The sequence below is a fragment of the Pholis gunnellus genome (genome assembly GCF_910591455.1).
Source record: "Pholis gunnellus genome assembly, chromosome: 6".
Classification (NCBI taxonomy): Eukaryota; Metazoa; Chordata; class Actinopteri; order Perciformes; family Pholidae; genus Pholis; species Pholis gunnellus.
The window spans coordinates 13,273,886-13,287,704 of NC_136532.1; positions in this window are offsets into that span (position 1 = coordinate 13,273,886).

Consider the following 13,819-nt stretch of genomic DNA (forward strand, 5'->3'; position numbering starts at 1 on the left):
CAAAGGGTAAAAAGAAAGTGTGATTGTGTGAAAGTAACATGAGGTGTGAAGCCAAGTGAAAGACTTTGATGTTAGAGATGCAGAGATCAAAACACAAGGATAATGAGATATTGATGGATTGCAGAGAGCTGACAATGAGGTTGTCGCATAAAGAAAATATACTGATTGGATAACAAATAAGAATCCTTTTGTCACACTTGTTTTCCGTTTTAACAGCCTTCATTTTGATTGATATTAACATATGTTAACATTGCACCCCACGTCTTTTATAGGACAGAGGGGCTGCAGAGATAGGGTGGCCCACTGTATACAACCTAAAGGTTATTTCACTGTCCTTGTTATAAAACAAAGGCAGAGAATCCAAATGACTCAGTAATTAAAACGTCATTAATTTGTTGTCTCTTATCAGAACTCACAGACAGCTCTTAATTCAGGCCTGCGAGGAAGATAGAGTTAGTGTGTTCCCGGACAACACCACATGCTGCAACCGCTCTCACATCAGCTATCTCAATAATGTGATATGTATGGCCCCAACAGACTGCACAGCGTTTTGACAATTAGCCAATTACATTTCATCTGTGTAATACTGGGATTGGTTTGGAGAAATATTCACCATGTGCAAATATCTCATTAAAAAAAGTAAATTAGGTTTCATGATCGCCAGCTTTGATGATTCGGAACCTTTTCAGCTCACACCTCTGACAGATGAACACACATGAACACGGGCATGCAGCTGCGCTTGTTTATATAAACATGTAGTAATGCACATACATATTGCCTATCAGATGCATATTAAGTGGGCCTGGCCGGCATGCTAATTTTCAGTCAGACGTTTTTCATTTCTACTGCATAAATGGAGGTGCAGCCTAATATGTTTTCTCTGCATTATTTGAAACATATATATTTATAGTATAGATCCACTGCCATTTCAATTTCCTTAGTTTCCCAATCAACAACAAGGATGATTCCATGTAAAATTACAGGAGATACATTAAAATACAGAGGATATAATGAGAGTCGACATGATATAACACATAGAGCAACGGGTAATTTAACAACATCACGATAGAACAATTAACTGTAAGGTCCACATCGGCTGCTTTAATCGATTTAAACTCCAGATGATTTCTTCTTTCTGCCTCATGTGAAAAGAAAATACCTGTGATTTCTCAGTGTAGCCTTGTAGGCATAGAGCCCATAAATACGAATACAAAGAACAAACAAAACAACAATATCGTTTACGAACGGTAAGCTAGCTAGCAAAGCAAAAGACAAGGACATGAATGAAATAAACTAAATTACAAACCTCTGAGATTGAACTGAAGGTGAATAAAAACTACACAAATTTAGAAATGTTGAGTTGGTGGAATTAGTTTCTCACTTGCAGCAGTCAGAACACGCAGGTCATGATTAACATCTACTGCCAACATTCAGTGCCAGTGCAGGAAGGAGTGTCTTTTATGTAATAAAGCAGAAGGTAGTGGACGTGGAGGTAATGGTGGTGGATGTTCATGTCTGCTCATAATCTAACAGTTGACGTTTGCTCGTTTTTTTAAAGACATGAGAGAGAGAGAGAGAGAGAGAGAGAGAGAGAAAGAGAGAGAGGGAGAGAGAGAGACATATGAGAGAGATGGGAACCAACACTGGGTAGAAAACAAGCAACAAAGAGATCACATTGGCTGTAATTTGTATACTACGTGATACAGCTGTTATTACATAGCCAGTTTGACATGGTCAACCAGGAGAAGGGTACAGCAATCTAAAGAGAATTTTGGACTCCTAAACCAGACAAAAACTATTAGATAATTGATCTTGTTTGACAAATCAGTTTAATCCAATACAATTTCTGCATCCGGCATTCCCATCTGTTTGACCCCTGTGAGAGTTTAGCTGCTCACGCTTGAACAAGGCCTCCCTCCGAGCGGAGCTGGCTGAATGTGCCGTGTTACACATGGGGCTCATGAGGCAGATCAAACAGACTGAGCGATGACTGGATGCAGCCAAGGCACATCACCTGTTCTGGTGCCTGAACAACTGGCAGCAGTAGTCCTGGTGATGTTTGAACCCAAAGCCACGCAAAAGAGGTCGCGGTAGGTGGCCCAACCTGAGCACACGAGAGCACAAGCGAGGACAGCTGCTCGGGACAGATGTTGCCGTTTGGAGAGCAATAGGGGTTTTAACTGCCCGTTTTATAAGGCTGGGTTGTCAAGGCAGTGGAGCCGCCGCTCAAGCTGCTAACATACACCGTTTTCAAGCTCAGACAATGCAGACTCGCAGGTTCTGCCCCAACAGGCTGCTTTATTAAAACACAAGACAAGTGCTCTACTGTTCCTGTTGATGTTTTTCCTTCCCTTGTGCTTATTCAAGGATCTCTCTTCCCCGACCCCAAACACTCAGAAATACACATGTAAACAGATGCAGCTGTGCTTATATGACACTGGGGCATGTTATTGTAGCCAGCAGGCCAGTTACTGGTGTATTCATCTGGCATGATAATGACACAGTGTGACATAAGGACTGGTTTTAAAAACGGCCATTATATTCAGAATTATTAAACAAAGAAAGACTAAATGTATGAAATAGAAAGTCTGTTCTGTTTGATGAGCTATGTATACTGCAGTATCACTCGCAGCCAGACCGAGGATGTTATAAAACTGGGTCTCTCGCATCACAGTGTGCGAGACGTCAGTGATGTATATTATTATCACTTCTCCCGGGCCGTTTGCCTGCTACGTTCCTCTGATTCTAGTATCATACCTGCAGGAAAGCAATATTTTTCTTCCTCTCAAATAACCCTTGGAAATCAAAGAGACTCTGCAGCTGGCTCCGTCGCAGCACTACACAGGCCGAGCGAATGTTCTACTCATAGTTGAATTAACTGTCATATCACATCTGCATCAGCAGCAGTGGTGCTGACTCCTGTGTTGAAACCCCTCATTAGTGTTTCAGTGCGCTCTGATTGCTGATTGACCAGATTGAGATTGCAGGCATCAAAGCTATTTCCTCTTCCCAGTCACATCCTGCCCCCACATTCTCCTTCTTCATCTTCTCCTGTCTCTCAAGCTTTAAGGGCTTCTTAGGGTTTGGCTCAGGTCAGACCTGATTGCTCTTTATTCAGGTCTGCTTTCTCCATCTCTGACTCCAGGGTTCTTTTAAACAACAGAAGAGATCCAATGAACCATTGCAACAAACTCTTCTTTCAACCAAATTTTGATTGCATGAAAAGTTTACACGGAGATTTAGCAAAGCACATAATAGACTGAAGACTTGAATAGAAAAAAGGATTTGATTTGTATTGAAACCCCGCAGCATACTCACAAATGATAATTCTACTGAAGATTTAGAGATGGTGCTTTCACTTTGGCATGTGGTCTTCCGACAATGTTTAAAATGAAAACATGCTTTTATCAGAATTATATTTGCTACTGAGTACAATCTACCTGCTGTTTACAACCAATAACCAGCAATAAGCTGCACGTTTCTTTCGCAGGATGAGGATAATGTGTCCTGCATGCATATTTTAGCTCCATTTATTTTCACCGAACTCAATTTCAGCCCTGAATATATTTCATGCAATGAAACATGTATAACTGCAGAGACGAGCTCAGTGGTTATTCCTTTTCATTTCCTCTTCATGTCTTTTTCTCCTTCCTGATGTGGATTTCAAGTCACAGTTTTTCACTCTTGATAAAACTACTGAGTCGCTTCCTGTGTTTTGGCATTAAGTTTTAATGACATGCAGCATTCATTGGCAGAGATGAGAGAGCGGTTGATTTGAAAGGCTCTCTGAAGTGAAACGCTGCACCCAAATGGCTCATTGGGCTTTCATGTCAATTTGGTATGATCTCTGCCATCTCAAAATGTAAATAAAAAAAGCTTATGCAAATGGTAGGATTTTATATTTCTGCGAGGATTTGAATGTTTGTTTACTCATATGACTCCCGGGGAAGATATCTGTGTTTTTCATATGAAGCAGTTGGGAAAACATACTGTATGAATATGCAGATAGTGTTGGCTTATTTTTGTATTTGACGACAGGTTTTGACTGTCTTTTTGGACAAAATGTGTTTAAAAGAAAGAGGAAATTCAGCAACAGAGACAAATATGATACACATAATGCAGAAAATCTTTCTTTTTTTTAAAGATAAAATGTAGGCAACCACAACAATACAATAAAAAAACAAAAACATCAATTTGACTTCAAGGACAGATCATACAGCACTGTTTACAAAAACTACAATAAGTCAGAAATTAGTCAAAAGTCAATTTTACGGCTAAACGTCACTGTATTTAGTTTCATTCTGAAGACCTGCCTTTTCACGGATGTGGCTTTTTGTTTATCAGTTATCCATTACAGACTGTCATTAGTTTGGAGATCCTCAATATTTCAATAACATAAATACTAATATGAAACAGAAAACTTCCTGTCACCAAAGTGCCAGGTTGTGTAAATTCACTGCCGTTGTACATCTGTGTGTTATCAGCAAAGAAGCCACTGCATCCATCACAGCGACCCAGGGATTCAATCTCTGTCAAGGTAAAATGTCCTTGGGATTCTGATCGTGAATGAGATGGCATGTTTACCCTCTAGATAACAGTACCACCCCTCAAACAGGCCCAAAGGGTACGCTTTCAGCTCTGATGTTAGAGGACAGGCTCGACATGGCACATTTACAAGAAAGAGCATCCTCAGTTAAATTTGACTGCGCATTCACCTCCAGCAGCTTGGTTGTAACACTTGATACACTGGCTCTATGCATTGAACTTGATAGCACATGCACACATGCGTGCATGAGCATATATATGTACACATATGCTCACTTTGGTGTAGAAATCACAAGAAACTCTCTCAGACGTTTCTCTTCATGAATGGAGAAGCAACGTAACTTCCCCTTCCAGTGCAAAAACAGTAGAACATCTGCTGAAATCTGTGAAGCGAGTATGATCCCATGGACATTGCTATGCATTTTAAATTAATAATAATTATAATTATAAGAATGATAACAGTAGAAATAATAATCCAAAATGATGATAACAACACCAATAACAAATAATTAATTATATGAATGAGAGTAATTGTTATTAATAGGATGCAAAACATAAGAGTGGAATGTGTAGACTCACATTTACATACAACAACATAAAGAGGAGTCATTAAGAAAATAACCTGTAACAGGCCGAGTAAAAAAGGCAACAGCATTTGTCCTATGAAAGACAGAATATAAAATGTGTGCAATGTTGTTGGTTTTGTTGAGTTTCAGAGCCAAAAATATGATTACAAAAACAATAGTGGGCAAATCTAAATGATGCACAGTCAGAGTATACGCACTGAAAATGCTTTAGGCTACACAGCACCCAAATCACTGCAGAAATGGATATCCAAACCCCGCTGTTGCTACCTTGAGGGATTTTATTCGTATTATTTGATTCTAATTGGGTCCGCAGAGGCTCCACAAAGCATGCATATTTGAACTACCAGACAGTGAAGTCATTTTGACATGTGTGTTGAGTTTCACAAGCCTACAGGATCAACAAAAGATAAGAGCTGTCATAATGTATTTATTTAAACACCATTCAGAAGTCAGTGATGGCAAACCAGTGGCTCAGTGTGTGTGGCCTTGAATGTACTTTTCTCCTAAGAGCGACAGAAAGACGGGGAGGTGCAAGAAAATAATGAATCCAATTATTGAGATTTCACATCAAAACTTTTATCAATACAATCCCCTCAATATTCCCTCTGATTGAATTGAATTTTAGAAACGCAGATCCAGTGGGACATGGGGAAGAAGACACATTTAGTTGTTTCAGCAGGGTTAATGTGCTTTTTATTAAAGAATGTTTTGTGAGAGAATACGCTAACCATTAAATAATGACATGATTATCTTTAACATGTTCAGTAAAATGTATGTTAAATGAATGTAATATAAGAGAAAATGTTAATGCAATCACAACTTGTGGCATTTTCAAGTTGTTCAAGCGTATTTTCAAACTATCTCTCTTGAAATACTCTTTGGTCTGGAGAAGGACCAAAACAAAGAGGACTGACTGTACAGGTGGCATGTAGGTTTACAGTGCAGACAGCATGGACAGCTGACATTGGGATGTGCACACTGCTCAGGTCTCTAAGGACTATTTGCTCTGAGTCTGAAGCTTTCACTGTGTTCTCAAAGCTTTAAGAATCAAGAACTGAGTAGTTTAGACCATATCTCTGTTCAGCGGTGACTCACTGGCCCTAAAATCTCCCGTTTCTTTGTGACATGGACTGGAGGCTCGTTGGATATTGGCTCATGTCGCTTTCATAAACTCCGCTGCAAAGCTCTTGTCACCTCCATCAAACAGTCACACCACTGAGGGACAAGGACCTTGTCTCCAGACGTCTCGTCGACCTCATTTTGTCTCGACAAAGCAAAAAACACACACACACATTTTGCATACATTTAAACAAAAAATAAGAAAAGAAGGTCAAAGACTGTCAAAATCTTTAAAAAACGAACAGACAAAAAAAAACCTGGATAAAAGGCAAAGCGCTTAAGACAACCCAGGTTTTTTCGTAATGATGTAAAGCCAATGCAATGCAAGCAATTACTTTTTTCTTATCGTCGAGAATGACTGTTAAGGAAACAGTTTTGATCAAGTTTAAACAGTTGATCGGTTATTTCAGGCGTTTATTCTCTTCCAACCTCTGCTTTCCTTTAATTTCCTTGCCAATCATTTTGATGCTTAACTGACTCGTCTAATAAGTCTTCCTATTAACCTTCCACATTCTGCTGCCAGAGTCGTCACGCTCAGCCCTTAACCACACACAGAAGAAAAAGTAATAAAGTAGATTCAAATCATGACAAAGCTTTGAATTCAAATTACATTTGCACACTGCGGGTGTTTGTTACAGACACACAAGCTAAAGGTTTGTCTATGTCAATATGAGGACAGTTCTATTATACTCTTAATCTGTCTTCAATTCTATGTACCATTTAGCCCGCTTAGATGTTTCATCTTTTGTTCATAGGCCACTGATGGACAAGTGGATGGAATTTGGAGCTCTCACTGGTGTGGCCAGACACTGTGACACACTGTGAAATATTTCACTTATCTATGGGACATCAGGGAAAGCATTAAGTCTAAATTGGTCTCTAGAAATGCACCTCCATAAAAACGTAATATAAAATAAAGCATACACCCACATGACTCGGAGCCTCTAAAATGTCCTTGTGATATCTACTTTGACTGAATTAGGCTTTTGTTCATGCACCCTCTTCTCTTGTTTTATCACCTCATCAAGATTTGTTTCAGGAAACTTCTGGTGCACAATACATGTTAAAAGGTATCCGAGCTGTCTTCGATAATAAATGACTGGAGTTTTATGGTTGCAGAAGCTTTTTAGAGCCAATTTCTGTCCCACTTGAATCTTCTACAGGTACAATAACTGAACCTAAAATAACATTTGCATCGGTTTCATTAGAGAGGTGAACGGCACACACAACAATGGCCCAGTTCTGCCAAAAACTCCCCAAAGACTGCACAAACAAGATAACAAGAGAGATATTACAGGGCACTTGCAGCTCATTTGCCCTCAATACTCATTGTGACAAACAGAGTGCCGCGCAGACAAATTTAGTCCATATGATAATTGACACTATATATAGCTCAAACATTGGGTGGTGCTGTAATGTTCCAGATATAAAGCGCACTGGCTGAGGCATGATTCAATTTGTAATCCCAGCTTTTACAAATGGGGTAAAAAGTCAAAATCATGTAATACCATTAAACAAACAATGTTTGTAGATTTGTCCCACAGAGCAAAGATCATTACCAGCAATAAGAAGAGTGCTTTTTGACTGGCAGAAAAAATGATAAAAATCAAACAAATACGATTTATTTTTCAAATGCCCGGAAAAAAACTATTTCTACATCTGAGCTGTTTCTGTATTGTAGGAGGAAGCTCCTGTTCTACTTTCGCTTTTCTTCGGTCTCCTTTGCCAATCCTGTTATGACCCAGTCAGTCAGTTACTCATGGGAACAACAGGAGCATATTTAATGTGATCCAAGCCATGTAACCCTTCACAGCATAGGGGTGGACACGCTCCTGATGGGAACAAGAACTCTAATCTCCACACAGTTCTACAAATAGCTTTTTGCACATACTATAGACAGGCAATCAGGGAGACTTCAGATTACGTTGCACTCTCTGCAAACATTAAATTCCCTGCTCTCTTCATTTAAAAATAACCGTTCTGAGTCATCATGTGCTACTCCTAATATCTCTCTGGCTATGCAACATCACGCCTGAAACCTTAAACAATTCAGAGGGAAAAGAAAGTGTTTGAAATGGATCCTTGCAAGACTTTGTACATATTTGATATTATTAGGTTCTATGATGCCACTGTGCAATATTTTACCACAGTTTCCTCTTCTGGAGTTTGGTGTTAGTGAAGTACTTATTTTAAGTGAAGCACCACGACACTATTAACACTGACTGTAGTTAACTCCACTGATGTCTCTCGTCAGAATTTAGTGTCATCTCATTATTTTTGTGTCATTTTTTACACACTGCATTTGCTCATTCTGTAACTTTGATGTAAAGTGTGTGTGTGTGTGTGTGTGTTACAATTCAACAAATGACAAATGTAATCCTCATATCTAAAGTAGGATTTAGATTTAAAACAAATAATCTCTAACGTATACATGAACCACATTTTGAACACCATCAAATCATAATAATTGTTTTCTTAGTGAGAAAATTCCTCTCTTCACAGAAGACGTGTTTTAAAAGAATGCGTCTTAGCATATACTTTCACTTCAGGTTTACAGAGTCAGTGATGCTTTAATCTGTCGGCTCATTTCATCAGTTTGCAAAGATAAATTTAATCAGTGGGTCTGAATGAATATGACTTGCCTTTTGATCGCAGTAACAGAATTACGCTGCTTTGAAAAAAAAGGGAAATTGGAAAAAGGGAAAAATAAGGTCAAGAAACAAATACGGGTCCAAGCAGCTACACAGATGTTGAAATGAAGAAGGCAAACAATGTGTGGCTGCTCCATTAAACTGAGAGCTTTTATAGAAGCAAGATGAAGAAACCAGAGATTATTGTAGATAGATAGACGGTAGGAGTACACAAGTTGGAAGTGAGAGAACAAGAAGTTAGATATAAATTAACAGAAATGATGTGAATCGTGTAGCAATAAAGATCTAAAACAGATCACAAAGAAATGTCTTAGTCACTAACGGAGCTGGGCTTAGCATGTGTGCAGCAAAAGACAGCAAAATATATTCACAATATTACAAATATTAGTAATATTGTAGTGTGCAGATTTTGTGCTCAATGTCTTTCATTTGTTCTGCATTGCACATTGACAATACTAATCATTTTAATGTTACAGCTTTGAGCACAATATTTCTTATCAGTTCTGCCGAGCTGTACTGATTAATCGCTCTGTTACTAGTGAAATTTTGCTGCAAACTATAGATAAAAAGTTCTTAAAAGTATAGAAGACATAATATGAGTAGATCACTTGCATTCAGTGTTGGAGTTCTTTGAAAATCTGTGAGTAAACGTCTTGTGTTCTGTATTGATTTGATGCAGGTAAAAATACCACGCAGGAAACATCCATTTAAAGAGGAAACAATCCACCAAAAAGGGCTCACTTTGAATGTAGAACCTCCACTGAATAAGCTTAAATAAAAAGGACAACCAGACTAAACTGATTGTTTTCTAATCAGCTTTTAATTGCCAAGTAGCTTCACTCACCTGAGTTAAGAGGCAATTACCTCCCCCCTGCGTTGGCACTTTGATAACAGAATCATTGCTGGACATTTCAGCCCTGCGACTCACAGCCCTGCCACCACTGTGAGAACTCATTTGAGAAACATAAACTGGCAATGGCAGGACAAAGAAAATCAATGGAAGCAGCTTAATATGGTAGAACCATGTTGACACTGAGCCAAGCTTGATGGAGTAGAGGGCCAAGCACTGCAATGCCAATAGACTGTTTTACAAGAACATCTTTGTCTGAGTTATTATAATCCAAAGTTACAGTATGTTCTTACTAATACAAATATTTCCAACTATGTTAACACATTTGTGGGAGAGTACTGGTTAGCTGAGTCAGTAATGGCTAGAATATGTAATGCTTTTTCTATTGCAACCTGTTACAATAGAGCTGTTTGGACATTATGGGAAATACTTCATACTTCAATACTAATCCAAGGGGTCAAACCACCATAATCATATTTGGAAACTTGAATTGTAATTAGAACTCAAGTTTCATCAACTTGTGATCTGATTGTTGTTGCACTGATGCTTAAAAAGCCCTGATTACACTTGATAACAGTAAGTTAAGGGAAGATGTAGCACATCTTCTTTCACACCTGTGTCTCTAAAGGTGTAATCATCAAATTCTTCTGGCATCATAATGAGCCGCATGATCAGCACCATTTCTAATACTGTGAAAACTAAAAATAAACACAAAAAGTGCTGCTCATTAAGACTTTCAAATTGCATAAGCAAATACTCTTTTACAGTTTATCATTTGCATTTACACACCTATAAACTGCATTTAAAAATAGTACATATTAGGCCTAAGCATTTTAAATAATAACACATATGTGCAAAAAATAAGTATATATTATATATATATATATGGTCTACATCTTGTACAAATGAAATAGAACGCCATCATTTTCAATAACACTGACTTCACTCACAGTTTCTTGACCACCTATGTGATAACAGCTCTATTACGTACAGCGCTCTGCTTAGCAGGTGCAATGCACGTGGAAACAACACACTGCTGCTTTCCCGTGCAATGCTGTAGTGTTAAAGAATAAATGCAACATATAATGCTCACTAACTTACATCTACCACAGACATTTATATAACGGTTCCTTGGCTCACAGCATCAAATACCTCCACCTAAATACCTCCACCAGTCACTCACTACATGAGTGACTGACCATGAATGAATGACTGAGCTATAGTGATCATTTACAGAAGAGGACACTGTTGGTATGTTTTTTTATAATTAGCCATTTCCAGCCTTAGTTCTGCCCTTGCTTTACACACAGAACTGCCACTAACCTAACTAGTAATTTGACATTTTTGAAAAGTCTGCAACCAGTGGATACTCCAGGAAGTAACTGGTCCAAGCCAAGAAATAGTCCAGCACATAATCCCCCTTGAAATTGAGAAGTCGTTTTGACACTTTGGATTTTGCATGTATTAAACAAACGAGATAATAGGCCAATGCTGCATGTTAATTACTAATCTTTAGAGGTGAAGGTATGGGGATTTTGTTACTTTTGGACAGGGCCAGTCCTTATGTTAAAGTAAAGTAAGATAATTGACTGCTAGCTCAAGCTACACATTTAACAAAAAGAACATGAGTGTGTTGTCAATCGATGACTCACCTTTAGCTAATAAGCATGCTAAAGCCAGAATACATCTGAGTTCAGTTTTTTTTTAAAAATAGAGTTAACTCTTAGTAATTTTGGGTAGCAGAGAAACTGCTCAGTGCACAGTTTATTCAACGACTCCTAAGACTTAACATACATTATTTTTTGTCACAAACCACTTGGTAAGTAAACCATTCTTATAACTTTTTTGCCATTTTGTCCTTTATTCTAGGACTAAAGCCACAATGTGCACAGCCACAATCTGCCATTGTCCGAGTTGTTTGGGTGCATAGCATTATAATAACACATATGTATGATAAGCATAGAATTAATGGCAACTGTAATTTTTTAACGGCAAAAATAGGCAGTCAAAAGCAAAAGAATCACAACGCTAAACAAAGACTTAAAAAAAAACAATAAGTAATGAGACATTTAATGAAAACAAAGCAACCCCGTTATTTTCACAGATATGTTTTTTATTTGTCAAACTGAAAGAGCTTTTGTTTGAAGCAACATCTTTTTTGACTGTACACAGTTTCTCACTCTCTGCAGGCTTGAACCTAACCAGCATTATGATAGGTACATTTTCTAGATAGTGATTGACACTCAGACTGACAAAAGAAATAATACGTGAGCAGCGGACACAGAAATACAAAGACAGGATGAGTTTCCACCTGGCTCCCCTTTTTGAAGAGTGAGATGAAGTTTTACAATGCACAATACAATCAAAGGTACAAAGTAAAGCCTATTAGATCTTTATGATATTCAAGACCATAATGTGCCTGTGGACATCTTTGTTATACTGTACTGTTCAAACTCATACATCATGCAAACGTCCTCAAAGCTTTGTAGCAGGCCTGCGGACAGGAAGCTGACTACAAAGATCAATCAGGGCAGATGCTGGCCAAAATATAGTTATTTGGCAATACAGAATTAAAAAGTGCACAAATAATCTGTATTATGCTTATCCTGTGTCCATGAACCTAAGGAATGACAGTCACTGATTCACACCAATAACAGTTTTCACATATTGGTAATCTACAGCAAAGTCTTTCAGTGTAACTTACATTGAAGTACAGATTATGGCAACATAGCACAACTACATTTTTCCAAGATAGCCTTTTGTAATTTGCCAAACCAGAATACAATAGGCTATACTAATTTCCAAATATCCAAGTAACAATCGAAATATGTTTTTATGGTTACTTGTAAACTACAACAACATCCATGATGATGGTATGCCCTGAAACACAACAATGTAAAGTAAGTACCACAATATTTGAACGGTGACACATTTTCTTGCTGTGCTTTTAGCATTAAGTCAAACAAGTATTAATTTAAATGCATTTTCATTCATTGAATATAAAGAGATGAAAATAACGGTGGCACTTTTTGTATTTCCAGTCTAGTCAGGCAACCAGAATTATTTGGAGAGGTTGGTGCTTTCAATTTAAAAAGTTTTTCTTTACTTTCTCTTTCAGGCTGGGCTGCAATCTCAGAAAGAAAATGCATCATATTACTACGATATGAAAGTTAAGTGACTGAAAGCTGGCTAGTCTTAAGTGGAACACGGAGCATAAAAGTAGCTCCTTTTAAGCTCTTATTCTAGCACTCAAGAGTTTTGGGAATACTAGTTAAGAGTGGGAAACCATCCAGGACTATTTTTAAGTCGTGTAAGATGGGGCTTTAAGGTTCGACACTGCAGCAAAAACCTCAGGTACTTGTTTACTTCTATGTATTTAACTAGCCAAGCATCACAGTTCATTTACTGCAGGATGCAGCCAACAGCAGAATCCATACAGTGAGAACTGCATGAATAGAATTTGTTGACGCGATTGGCATTACGGCTTTTTTTATCCCCTGTAACGTGAACGTGTCCAAATGGTTTCCAGGAGCTACAAATATTTTTGCATGCAGATCGCTGCTGTCATGTTATGTGAAAACACCCACAAGCTCTTTAACACTTCATTACTATATCATTTCTCTTCCAGCATGATAATAAAGATTAGAGCTCCTGAAATAAACAGTCTGTCCATATTAGTTTAGAGTTCAGTGTTGTTATCATTGTAGGTTTTGAGATAATGAAATATATGAATACATTATTAACCTTGGAAAAAGACATTAGTTATCATTTATCATATCAAAGGTATTAAAGAAAATATGAGACTGCTTTCAATATTCGGATTATGCATATATGGACATGAGTTAAATAGCTGCTCTCACTCATTTGACATTTTCTTTCAATAATGATACAGATTCTTTTTTAATATGTGGCCAAAAATGATTCATATTATTATGAATGGTATCTATCCTGAGCTTTGTAATTTATACAACTTAGATCTCCAAGACAACACAGAATTTATGCATCTGACAGCTGAGACAAATAAATCTAAATAAATACAAAATAGAACAAGCACAAACAATAATTCC